The following is a 13788-nucleotide window of genomic DNA, read 5'->3' on the forward strand; positions in this document are numbered from 1 at the left end:
TGGCACGGCACGCTTATTCGCATTTGACTTGTTTATGATAAGGAATTTCCTTCTAACCGCTGCTATGTAACTTCTGTCATGTGATGAAGCCCGTCTGGCTTATGAACATGTAGCATCCCTGCCCCTTGCTGGCTCTGGCTTTAAGACAGAACTTCTTCACTCTCGCAATATTTCGGACAGTGACACGGACTACATCCCAAAACTTTTTGGCCACTACTCAGAGAATTCAGTTCCTGAAGTCCGCCAGATCCCGCCTTCACGTTGGTTTGTGGCCTACTACAGAAATGGGCGCGGGAATTTCATCCACGCCTCCCGGTACTTGTCCAAAGAGATCGGCACGATTCCTGAGGGAAACCTCAAGAAATACGGGAAGGGGGTGCTCGTGCGAGCGAAAGATATCACGCAGGCAAGGATGTTGCAAAATCTACCATGTTCTTCTGACAGCAAGTTTGAGACTATTAAGGCACATCCCACCTTTAATTACAGCAAAGGTTGTGTGTACAGTCAGGATCTTTATGATTTTCCTGACGAGGAAATACTGGCGAGGAAACACTGGCTATGTGTCCTACCTCAGTCCAGAAGGTGACAATGATAAGGAACTCCTCCAACATGGTCCTTCTCACCTTTGTTGGGTCTACCCTCCCTGACCGTGTTAATGTCGGGCCTATTAATCCTAGGGTGAGGCGTTTTGTATCTCGCCCTCTTCAGTGTTTCTCATGTTATTCGTACGGTCACGGCAAAAGTTCATGTAAAGAAGCTTCTCGATGTGGTAATTTCTCTGCACTAGTCTCGCATTCAGAGGAGCATTGCAATGCCGCAGCTTATTGTTTCCATTGCCGTGATGCTCACCAGGTATGTTCCAGGCAATACCCTAGGTATCGCATGGAGCAGGACATTCTACAGCTTGCTAACACTCAGTTCATCAGCCTTGGTAGCGCCCGCCGTGAACTCGCCTGAAGGCCGGTACTGGTGCGACATCTTATGCTTCATTGGCTGCACGCACTTCAGTTGAGTCTACTGGTCCAAAGACAACCCCTTCTGCTACCTCTCGCTCTGTTGGGGCGGGTGGTCCTGTTCACTTGGTCAATAGGTTTGCCCTTTTGTCCGATGACTCAGTTGAGTTACCTGCAAGAAGCGACGAGAATAATACGGACTTGACCAAACTAACCCATGCAGTGGATGTCCATTTGCCTCCTGCATCGCATAAGCTTTTGAAGAGCATGACCAAACGGCACCGCGGCTCTGCGGAGTCGTTAGATTTAGCTCAGCCTCAGCAGTCTAAGGTTTCTCCCGGTGCACATAATCGTGAGTCCTCCAGGGACCGCTCTACTAGGGTAGCTCCGGTAGTTTCTGTTCAGCCTCCTGTGACACCCTCTGTCTCAGATCGGGCTTCTTGTGATGAGGACGGTCTTTGCATGGAGACGTCCGATGATATTGTCACAGCCGTCCCTCGTGGACCCACTCTATCAGTCCATCCTGACCCTCGTCTTCCGATGACCGGTAGGAGTGATGATGGTTCGCATCACTCACCGGTAAGCCGAAAGGCTTCGGTCCAACGACCCAGTACATCTCAACTCCCGGTGTCTTCTCGTCGGTTGTTTATTTCTAGTCAGGCGAGCCACAGGCAGCCCATTTAAAAGGCTCGCCCGTCCACTGCACCTAAATAGTCATCTTCAAGCTTTTACAGTGGAACTGTAGAGGTCTTCGCGCCTCGTGGGGGGAACTCCGAGCTTTATTGTCGGAGGTCTCTCCAGCCTGTGTAGCTTTACAAGAGACTATGCTACGTTATAGTACTTATTCTAGTCTTCCTGGCTATCGTGCCTTTTTTAGCACTCCTTTGCCTGACCAGGGCCACCACGGTGGCACAGCTATCCTAGTCCGTCAAGACATACCTGTTGTCAACTCTCCCCTTCAGGTGGTTGCTGTTAAGGTTTTTATGGGACGATCCTAATCTAATTGCACTTTATATCTCCCTCCTCAGATTCCTGTCTCCAGGGATGAGCTTGACGGCCTGGTGCGCGAGCTGAGTCCGCCTTTCCTCTTGTTGGGAGATTTTAACGGCCGTCACCCATTGTGGGATGAAGGTGCTAGTAAATCCTCGTGGGGTTTTTCTCGGTTATTTTATTGAGGATGAGGGATTGGAGATTTTAAATTCTGGGGATGTCACACATTTCCATAGCCCTACTGGGACTTTTACAGCTATCGATCTTTCTATTTGTACATCTAATTCTTTCCTTGATTTTAATTGGCGGGTCCTACCGGATTTACACGGTAGTGACCACTTTCCTATTTTATTGGATTCTGTGAACTCTGAGCCACAGTCCCGGGCCCCACGCTGGGTTTTAGACAAGGCAGATTGGCCTCGATTCACAGACCTTAGCTCTTTTATCCGTCCGTTGGCTGACTTTTCTACTTGTGCTGAGGCTGTTGATTATTTTACCGATTTTATACGTTCAGTAGCACTTCAGACAATCCCTAGAACGTCCAGTCGCTTTACTAAGCGTCCCGTTCCTTGGTGGAACGCAGCATGCAGTGAAGCGGTGAAAGAGAAACGGGCAGCTTTCTCTCGTCTCCGGCGACATCGTGGGGACCCGCAGTGTCTGGACGCTTTTCGGCGCTGCCGCGTTTTGAAAGAGGCACAAAGAGCCTCTTGGAAAGCTTATGTTTCTTCCATTAACGCCACTCCTCTTACGGATGTCTTTAACAAAGCCCGCCGAATTGCTGGAAGTATTCTGTTCCTTCCCCACCAGTTTTATTGTCTTCTGGGCGAACGGTGGCAGACCCTAGGACTGTCGCCGACCTCTTCGGTGAGCACGTTGCCAGTGTTTCCCGGAGGCATCCTGCAGCCCCGGGCGCACGTTATCGCCAGAGAATGGAATCTCTCGGCATAAATTTTTCTTCCACAGGAGGGGAGTCTCATAATGTCCCCTTCTCTGCCTCCGAGTTGCGGACTGCTTTGTCCCAGTGTCATGAATCTTCTCCTGGCCCAGATGATATTCCTTATGCCTTCTTGCGCCTCATGTTTGACATTGCTGTTAACTTTTTATTAAATCTTCATAATATGATTTGGCATACCGGTGACTTTCCAACTTCTTGGGCTGTGGCAGTGGTTCTCCCATTTCCGAAGCCTGGGAAAGATAATCTTCAGGCTACGAACTATCGTCTTATATCGTTGACGTCCTGCATTTGTAAAGTATTAGAAAAGATGGTTAATGTAAGACTCATGTGGTACTTGGAGAGGGGGAAGTACCTGTCCTCGGTACAGTACGGCTTCCGAAAGATGAGATCTACTACTGATGCTCTTATATCCCTAGAGTCTTCTATTTGTGAGGCCTTTGCTAATCACCACCATCAAGTAACAGTGTTTTTTGACCTGGAGAAGGCCTACGACACGGCTTGGTGTCATGGCATTTTACAGTCTTTGTTTAATTTTGGTGTTCGTGGCCACCTTCCTATTTTTATTCAGCAGTTTTTATCCAGACGTCTTTTACGGGTTCGAGTGGGGAGTGTTCTTTCTGAGGGTACTGCTCTAAATCAGTGGTTCTCAAACGTTTTCATGAGCGACCCTATTTGGAACATTTCATTCCTTCGCGACCCAGAGTAAGGTAAAGAGAAAGAAAATGTACAATGATTTATAGTTATATACACGAGCCTGCATGGGCCCACTGCCAGTCCAACATACGCGTTTGATACAGGAGTCATTCCTGTCAGAGACACCATTACGTGGTGCCCAGGAGGAGGGAGGTGGGGGGAAGATGAACATACATAACAAAAGTAATTTGTGGTTAAAGAATAATAATTCAGTGTCTCAGTGTTGAAAGCATGTTAATGTTCCTGTGTCCCTGCGACCCATCAAAATTGATCTCGCGACCCAACTTTGGGTCGCGACCCATAGTTTGAGAACCACTGGATTTAGAGGATGGTGTCCCACAGGGAAGTATTCTTAGTGTTACACTATTTGCAGTCGCCATTAATGGTGTGATAGATACTCTTCCAGATGGCATTCACAGCTCCTTATATGTTGATTTATGTATTTCTTTTGCTGCTGCTAGGATGTCACTGATTGAGCGGAAGTTCCAACTGGTGATCAATAGGGTGTCCAGTTGGGCCAACATGAACGGTTTTCGATTCTCCACCTCCAAGACTGTAGCCATGCATTTTTGTCGCAACCGTGGTGTCCATCCAAACCCGGATTTATACCTCGCCAATAGACGCCTCTCATGCGTGGAGGCGACTCGATATCTTGGCTTTTATTTGAAAACCGTCTCACCTGGGTTCCCCATTTCCGTTCTCTTAAGGCGTCTTGTCGGCAGGCATTATCCCTTCTTCGGGTTTTAAGTCACACCTCTTGGGGTGCGGACAGGGACACGTTGATGCTGCTTCACCGCACACTCATACTTCCCAAGCTGGAATACGGGTGTGAGATCTATTCATCCGCAACGGATGCACGATTACGCACGCTTGACCCCGTATATCATGCTGGGATCCGCTTGGCTACAGGTGCATTTCGGACATCTCACATACCTAGCCTTTTAGTGGATGCTGGTTTCTGGCCGCTCGATTTCCGGCGCCAGTCTTCGATGCTCCGGTGTTGTTTTCGCACCCACCGTCTTCCTGATTCTGTTCCTTGTTTGTCAATGTTGCGGGACTCGCGTTCGCAGGCATATGTCACTCGACCGAGTCTACCTAAACCTTTTGGCCTTCGAGTGGCAGACCTCATGTTGGATTTGTCAATCAACCCCACTCCTGTCTACTCTTTCCGGCTCCCACGAGTTGGTTCTTGGCAGCTTCTGGTTGTTTCAATATTCCCTTCTGCCATGGATGGCAAGAAGGAATTTTTGCCAGCTCTGTCCCACACACGGTTTTTAGAACACTGGATTTATCCATTCTGATGACATCCCCGTCTTTACTGATGGTTCCAAATCCGACGCAGACGTTAGGTTTAGTGTGGTTTTCCCCTCTTTTTATCGGTCTGGCAGCCTTCCTTCGGTAGCCTCCGTCTTTACTTTGGAGCTGTCTGCCATAGTTTTAGCTTTACGGATTATTTTTACTCTCCCGGTTTCGTCTTTTACAATTTTTAGTGACTGTCGCAGTGCTCTTACTGCTCTCTCTTGCACAGTCTCCCTTGATTAACCCTTTGGTTTTATCCGTCCTAGAGTGGCTATATCTTCTTACCAAACGAAGATATCGTGTTGGGTTCTGTTGGGTCCTTGGTCACGTAGGTGTTCCAGGAAATGAACACGCAGACCGCCTCGCTAAAAAGGCTTTAAGTCGCGCTCCATCTCCTTCCCCTGTTCCGTTTCGAGATGTATTTCATGCAATTTGTGTGGCGATTGCAGCAATTTGGCAGAGGAGATGGCTAACGGGGGTCGCAACCTAAAAAATGGGAGAGATTACTACTTCCACACTCCCTCAGTGGACTTTCACCTATGTCCGGGATCGCCGTGCACAGACTTTATTGGTGCGACTTCGTATAGGTCACACGTACCTTACACAAAGGTACCTCCTGACCAGGGACCCTCAACCTTACGGTGATGATTGCTTGGTGCCGCTCATCGTGCGGCACCTGTTGGTAGAGTGCCCTAATTTGATAGAGTTACGACACCGTTACCTCTACCGCTGTCGCGGTAGGGATAGCAGTGTCTACTATCTATGAAAGGTCCTTGGACCAGCTTCTCTGGCACCTGGCCATGACGTTTTTAGGTTTCTGGGAAAAGCGGGCCTCCTCCCCAATTTGTAAATTTTATTTCTCTATGTATTTTAATGTTTTATTTAATTTTATTGTAGTCTTAGTTTTAAGTTAACTTCAGTTTTTTTTTTTACTTAACTACTTTGTTTTTTTTTTAATCTATATTTGCGGCGCCATATGACCCCAGCTGTTGCGGCGCCTAAGGCAAATCCATCCATCCATCCATCCATCCGGATTAAAGTAATGTAGAGTAATGTAGATCCAACAGGTCACGGACAAGAGGATGAGCCTGACGCCCAGCAGGAAGAACTCGAGAGATCTTGACTGGTGCTCCAAGGTAGCGGTACTGGGTGCACAGTGGAATGACAGTCCCTCCAATTTTGAAGTCAAGCAGATCTTGAGGAGGACGACAGGAAAATATTCTGCTCTTGTCAGGAGAGATAATAATTCCACAGTGAGAAGAGATTACAGAAAAGTGTGTAAGGACTCGCTGGAGATCTTGAGGCGAAGTGGAGTGAAGACAAATATCATCCGCATAGCATGTAATTGTTGTACCAGGAACGTCAGGGAATGAAGTGAGCAATTTATGCATTAAAATATTGAACAGGAACGGGCTGAGAACACCCCCTTGTGGCGTGCCAAGATGAAAAGGCCATGAAGGGCTATACACACCACTGAAAAACACACGGGAGATCCTATTGCTGAGGTAGCCGCGAATCCATCTCAGTAAATTATGTTTAATGCCAAAGTCAACAAGTTGGTCCAAGATAGCATCCCTATTAGCAACATCAAAGGCACTTTTAAGATCGACGAATGCCACCACACTGTCCTGGGAGAGGCGAGAATATAGATCGAGGAGGCAGTGCTGTGTGCTGCGCTGAGGAAGAAAACCAAACAAGCGTGGAGAAAACGGTCCTGGAATCTGTACATGAGCCGCTTCAGCAGAATCCTCTCCATCACCTTGCAGAAACAAGAAGTAAGTAAGCCTGTGCCAGGCTTGGGATGGGAATAAAGGTGATGCTGGTCCAAGCACGTGGTACATACCCATCTCGGAGACACAGATTGTACAAACGTAGCAGAGGGTTCCCGGGGACTTCCTGCAGCAAACGTAATACAGCATAGGTGATCCCATCATCACCAGGGGACGAAGCCTTACTTCGAGTGAGCACACGGGTAGTTATTAGTGTCTTCATCGTCGTCGCGTTGTAATAGAGCAGACATTAATCTGAGCCGACGAACAGGAGCCCGGGAAGAAAGTGCTGCTTGTACTTGGATGGGAAGACTGGCCAAGGAAGACTGTTCTAACCAGGCATCTACAAGTTGATGAGCGTAGGCGGCGGGAGTGTGGTGACAGGCAGTGGCAGGCGTCTTCTTGACAACACGACGGATGAGATGTCACATGGAAGTTACACTTGTCTGCTGGTTGATATTGTCTGTGAACCGTTGCCAAGCCTTAGTACCAGCACACTCCTGGAGTGCCACGAAGGCGTCCCTGGACGTCTGATAGCGATGGAGCAGTTCAGGAGTTGGGTTTGCTTGAAAACGAGACCATCAAGATCAGCCTTCTCCTTAGCCCTTTGGATATATTCGTCTAGTAACCAGACGGCTCCCACGAGTTGGTTATTGGCAGCTTCCGGTTGTTTCATTATGCCCTCCTGCCATGGATGGCAAGAAGGATTTTCTTCCAGCTCTGTCCCACACACGGTTTTTAGAACACTTTTTTATCCATTCTGATGACATCCCCGTTTTTACTGAAGGTTCCAAATCCAACGCAGGCGTTGGGTTTAGTGTGGTTTTTCCCCTTTTTTTATCGGTCTGGCAGTCTTCCTTCGGTAGCCTCCGTCTTTACTGCGGAGCTGTCTGCCATAGTCTTAGCTTTACAGATTATTTTTACTCTCCCGGTTTCGTCTTTTACAATTTTTAGTGACTGTCGCAGTGCTAATACTGCTCTCTCTTCTTTTATTTCCCATCACCCATTGGTTTTATCAGCCCTAAAGTGGCTATATCTACTTACCAGAAGAGGACATCGTGTTGGGTTCTGTTGGGTCCCTGGTGACGTTGGTGTTCCAGGGAATGAACACGCTGACCGCCTCGCTAAAGAGGCAGCAAGTCGCGCTCCATCTTCTGCCCCTGTTCCTTTTCGAGATGTATTTCATCTAATTCGAGTGGCGGTTGCATCAATTTGGCAGAGGAGATGGCTAACGGGGGTCGCGATCTCGAAAATGGGAGAGATCACTACTTCCACACCCTCTGTGGACATACACCCATGTCCGGGATCGCCGTGCACAGACGTTATTGGCGCGACTTCGTATAGGTCACACGTACCTTACACAAAGGTACCTCCTGACCAGGGACCCTCAGCCTTATTGTGATGACTGCCTGGTGCCGCTTACGGTGCGGCACCTACTGGTGGAGTGCCCCAGTTTGACTGACTTAAGACACCGCTACCTCTACCGCTGTCGCGGTAGAGATAACGGTGTCTATTATATCTTAAAGGTCCTTGGGCCAGCCAGAGTGCCTGGCCTAAGGCCATGACGTTTTGATTTTTGGGAGAAGCTGGCCTTCTCCCAAAGCTCTGAATTTTATTTTATTTTACACTATATATTTTAATGTTTTATTCAGGTTTATAGTATTTCTTAGTTTTTAGCTTTTCAGTTTTATTGTTTTTAATCACTTTTAATTTTCATATATATACACGCTAGTTGCAATGAATTTATAGTAGCGGCGCCATATGACCGTCGTTGTTGCGGCGCCATAACTTTAAAATCCATCCATCCATCCGGGAGACATAAAGCCTGTAAAAGTCCTTAGTGGCAGAAACAAGGTCAAGGTATAGCTGGTCAGCCGATGAGAGGTCAAAAGTGGGTAACATCTGGGATATGTAGGAGATGTAAGTCGGACAGTACTTTTTTTTTTTTTTACGGTAAGGCCTATAGCGCCTCTAGGCACACTTGAAGAGTGTATGGGAAGCTTCCGCCCATTAGTGGCGCAAGCAATTTTATTTATAGTGGTACCCATATTAGGGCCCATATCACCCCTCAAGCTCATCTTGAGTGTAACCACCTAGAAGCAGGGTATCATGGTGATATATAGGTAACTTTAAACCACTCGATAAATGGCAAAGAGTTTTAAGGCTGTACGTGGTGGGATTCGAACCTACGCGTGGACGTCTGCCCGATCCCACGCTCAACACCTTATCCACTATGCCACCGCCTCCCTTACTTGGGGGGTAAGGCAATGCGAGGACGAGTGACAGGAAGAGTAGGTCTTGTATCGGACAGAGTATAATGAAATTCAAGTGCAACATGATCGGAGAATAAAGCTGGCACGGAGTAACACTGAACCCGAGACACTACCAAGCCACACGTCACTATGTGGTCCAACGTACCACCTCGAGAGTGAGTGGCACCACCAGTGTCCCAGCGCGTCAGACATTGGCTACGGATGTAAGGAAGCAGATGAAGACCGTTGCGATTGGTGGTGCCAGGACGATCACCCAAATCAGGATGACGAGCATTGAAGTCTCCCATGTATACCACACCACGAACTGTAGGAGGAGGAAGAGCTTGAACACTGAGCCGAGCAGGGGCAGAATAAACATTACATAACTGCAGCTTACCACCTCCAAGAATGATTTCAAAGAGCTGGAAGGTGACGTCAGGATCAGTGGATGTGCGGAGAAGGCGGTGTGGTACTAAGCTGTGTATGTAAGTTAGCAGACAATTCTTTACCAGATAGACGTATGGCACATAACTTGCGAGGGAAGGAGCTTGTCCAGCAGGACGCGGCTGACCGGGAAATGCTTCCTGGAGGAAGATGACACTTGGATGGTGTTGCAGCACGTAGGCCTTGAGCTGTGTGAACTTGATTTGGTTGGTGATGCCACATACATTCCAGGAAACAACTTCCATGTCAGGAGTGAATCTTCAAGGTCTCTAAAATAGACAAGTAGACATGCATCTTTTTTGTTGTTATATTTTACTCTTTTTCCACACCACCCATGAGGTAAGAGTTAAGGTGCGTTTTTTTTTTTATAGAGGTTTCCCCTGTAGGCATAATCCTCTCTCTCAGCTATTTAATCAGACAGTTCTTCGTCAGAAGTGTCCTCCACATTGATAATAAAAGAATCCACAAAATTATCCACCGCAATATCTTGTATTCTATCCTCCTCTTGAAGGCGTTCAGCATGCTGCACTGCTTGCATCCAGTTGCTTGCCGTGACCAAACTTAAGGCTTCCTTCACAAGAGGTTGTAGGGAGGCCATTTTAAACCAATTATTTTTGGCCACATGGAACTTCATTTGAGCCCAAATGAGCTCAATGGGGTTGTATTGGCAGTGGTAGGGTGGAAGCCTTACAACCTTATGTCATGCTTCCTCCGCAATGGTATCGATTCGGTATTTCTTGCTGCCTGCTAATGTTCTTGCAAGTTCGTATAGCTCTATTCTGAGAAGGTCAAGACTTGGTTGAACACTGTTACGTTCACCGGTTAAACTGGTAAGATTGGCATCGGAGAGCCGGTGAACAATAACAATAAAAGAAAAACACTGCAGGTTCAACTGGTGAGGAAATGCAAAGGGGGCACTTTAAAAAGCTATTTTAATAACCCATAATGAAATTGACACATATATAACAAGAAACATGAAACACAGATATATAACATGAAACACAGGAAAATGACATACACATATACATATAACACAGTAATAAATACAACAATAAAGAACCCAACTTAATACCTAACAATAATCCTAATCCTATATAGAGGCAATGTGGAAAACACGGACGAGGGGAAGTGATACTTATGCGGTGTCGCAGTGGTGAAGTGCTGGGTGATGGTTGATCCCACGGTAGACCCAAGAGGCGTTGTGTTCACTGGTTGAGGCTTGGATCTCAACTTGCATTTCAGAAAGCCAAGAGCTGGCTCAACACTTTCGGTTGAGTCGAAAGGGCCGCGTGAATCCAACTTCGGGACAGTAGCGGGGCTTCATGAAACGGTGACGTGGAAGGTTCACGAGACGGTGACGTGGAAGGGGAGGCGGAGAGGTGGCGAACGAGGTAACAAGCGGAGGAGGTGATGGTAGTAATGTATGTTACGGGCGGGCCGTAACATTTCCTCCCCCCTAAGACCTCCGTAATGGGCTCATGAAGGAGGTGAGACGGGAGATCTTGATAAGGCGTCGGCGATGATGTTGTCCACCCCCTTGATATGGTGGACTTCCAAGTTGAAGGGTTGAGTTAACAAGGCCCACCTAAGAATGCGTTGGTTTCGGTTCTTCATGGCGTGAAGGAAGGCCAGAGGATTGTGATCGGTGAAGACCTTCGTAGTTTGAGGACCAGGATGAAGATAGCACTCAAAACGTTGGAGCGCCAGGACGAGTGCCACAGCCCCCTTCTCGATGGTGGAATAGTTGTGTTGATGTTTTTTCAGCTTGGCGGAGTGATAGGCGATGGGATGGAGGATGCCGCTTGTAAGGTCCGTTTGTAGTAAGACAGCACCCACTCCAACTCCACTCGCGTCCACTTGTAGATGGAAGGGGCGGGAGTGATCCGTCGTCCAGACCACTGGTTCCGAGGAGAGGAACGCCTTGAGGTGTTGGAAGGCTTGGTCACAAGTCGGGGTCCAGTGGAAGGGGACGGAAGTGCTGATAAGGTCCGTCAGGGGGGCGGCCAGGGTGGAGAAGTTCCTACAGAATCTTCTGTAGAAACCAGCCATCCCCAAGAACCTCATGAGAGCTTTCCTGGTGGTAGGGACAGGGAAGCCAAGGATGGCCTCCACGTTAGCTCTCTTGGGGCGAACCTTGCCGTTCTCCACCACATGTCCCAGGTAGACCACCGTAGACTTCCCGAAGGTGGACTTGGCCAGGTTGATTGTAAGCCCGGCTTTCTGGAACCGACCCATCAGCCTCCGAAGACGGGTCAGATGTGTCGCCCAGTCGTCTGCAGTCACCACCAGGTCGTCCAGATATGCAGACGTTCCCTCCAAGTCCTGAGTGATGTAATTTATAGCCCTCTGGAAGGTGGCGGGAGCATTAGACAAGCCAAAGGGCATCACTGTGTATTGGTATAGTCCGAAGGGGAATCTGGTAGTAACCTTTAAGTAAGTCTATAGTGGTTACAAATTTGGCTACTCCTATACTATCTATAAGGTCCTCTATCAAGGGCAATGGGTAGGAGTCTGGCACCGTCACTTTAAATAATTTCCTGTAGTCGGTGCAAAATCGACTACTACCATCTGGCTTAAATGTTAACAGGCAGGGAGAAGCCCAAGGAGATATACTAGGTTCTGCAAGGTGATGACAGAGCAGATAGTCTACCTCTTTTTTCATCAAGTCTCTTTTAATGGGTGAAATGCGATAGGCTGGTTGTCTTATAGGCTTGATGTCATTAGATATTAATGTTATGTCATGTTGGATAGTATTACAAACTCTTGGAAGGTCACCTGTGATTTTAGAAAAGTCTAGCAATAACTTTTTAAGATCAGACTGTTGTGAAGGTGTTAAGGAAAGAAACACAGGACCAGACTCCTTCCCTACCAGACATACAGGTACAGTGCGAGACAAGTCGTTCTCTGGTTCTCTGGAGTGGTAAGGTTTCATTAGATTAATATGAACTAGTTGGGAATCCTTACGACGGTCAGGAGTGTGGACCACATAATTTAATGGACTTAGTTTTTGAGCCACAACATAAGGTCCCATGAACTTACTGTGAAGAGCATTGCCTGGAGTGGGGAGAAAAAGTAAAACCTTGTCTCCTGGTTTGAAACTTCTCATGACAGATTTGGGAAGAGAATTCTGTTGCATTTTAGTTTGAGATTTGAGGAAGTTTGATTTAGCAAAAGATCTGACTTCACTGATTTTATTCTTAAGGTTACTGATGTAGTCAGACACACTGGGGCTTGAAGGAGTATTTTGAGTAAACCATTGATCCTTTAATATTTTGAGAGGCCCCTGATCTGTCTACCATAGAGTAATTCAAAAGGGAGTAACCTAAAGAATCTTGAGGAGATTCTCTTAAAGCGAAGAGAAGGAAAGAAATACTTTCATCCCAGTCTCCTTGATGCTCCAAGCAATACTTCTTCATCATGGATTTTAATGTTTGGTGAAACCGCTCCAGACAGCCTTGGGATTGGGGTGGTAAGCCGAGGAGGTAACATGGTCGATGTTTAGCTCATTCACTATCTGTTGGAAAAAATGGCTAGTGAAATTGCTACCCTTGTCAGACTGAATTTGTTTTGGAATTCCTACCGAGGTGAAAAAATGTATTAGATGTTTTACAATGGTCTTTGATGTGATGTTCTTAAGAGGGAATGCTTCAGGGTACCTGGTAGTGGGATCCATGAGGGTTAACAAATACTGATTCCCTCGTTTGGTTTTGGGTAAGGGCCCTACGCAGTCTAGAATGATTTTTCGAAGGGCTCCGTCTGAACTGGAATAGGCGTCAGAGGAGCTGGCACAAGGCGTTCGTTAGGCTTACCCACAATTTGACATATGTGACATGTTTTTACATAGTGTGACACATCCTTTTTCATTCCTGGCCAAAAAAATGTTGAAGAGCCTTCTTGTAGGTTTTTGGATGCCTAGATGACCTGACAATCCATCATGAGCTAGTTCTATAATGGCTGGTCTTACAGACAAGGGATGACAACTTGATGTGTTTCTGACCAGGTGTCTAGTTGTTTCAGTTCAGGAGGTCTGTAGGCACGCATCAGGACTCCTTCCTGATAATAAAAACAAGGCAATTTAGACATATCCTTTGTCTCACTGGCAACATGTCTGATCTTAGCCAAAGTGAGATCCTGTTCCTGAGCATTAATCAAATTCTCCTTTGAAATGATGTTATTATACAAGTTGTCAGTAGAGGCAATCATTGGTGGAGGAGGTGATGAAAGGGCAGGGGACTTGGACTGAGACCTGGTGACTGCACACACTGGGAAGAAGTGAGGGATGTTTCGTCCAGGGTCTTAGTGGGACTTTCTGTTAAGGGAGAATCAAGAACAATTAAGTTTGGAACAGCCAAGTTACCTGCAAGATCATTACCCAGTACAAGATGTACCCCCGGTACTGGCAGTTCACCAGGTTTAATGGCTACCTCAACCTC

Source organism: Portunus trituberculatus, chromosome 5, assembly GCF_017591435.1.
Source record: "Portunus trituberculatus isolate SZX2019 chromosome 5, ASM1759143v1, whole genome shotgun sequence".
Taxonomy (NCBI): domain Eukaryota; kingdom Metazoa; phylum Arthropoda; class Malacostraca; order Decapoda; family Portunidae; genus Portunus; species Portunus trituberculatus.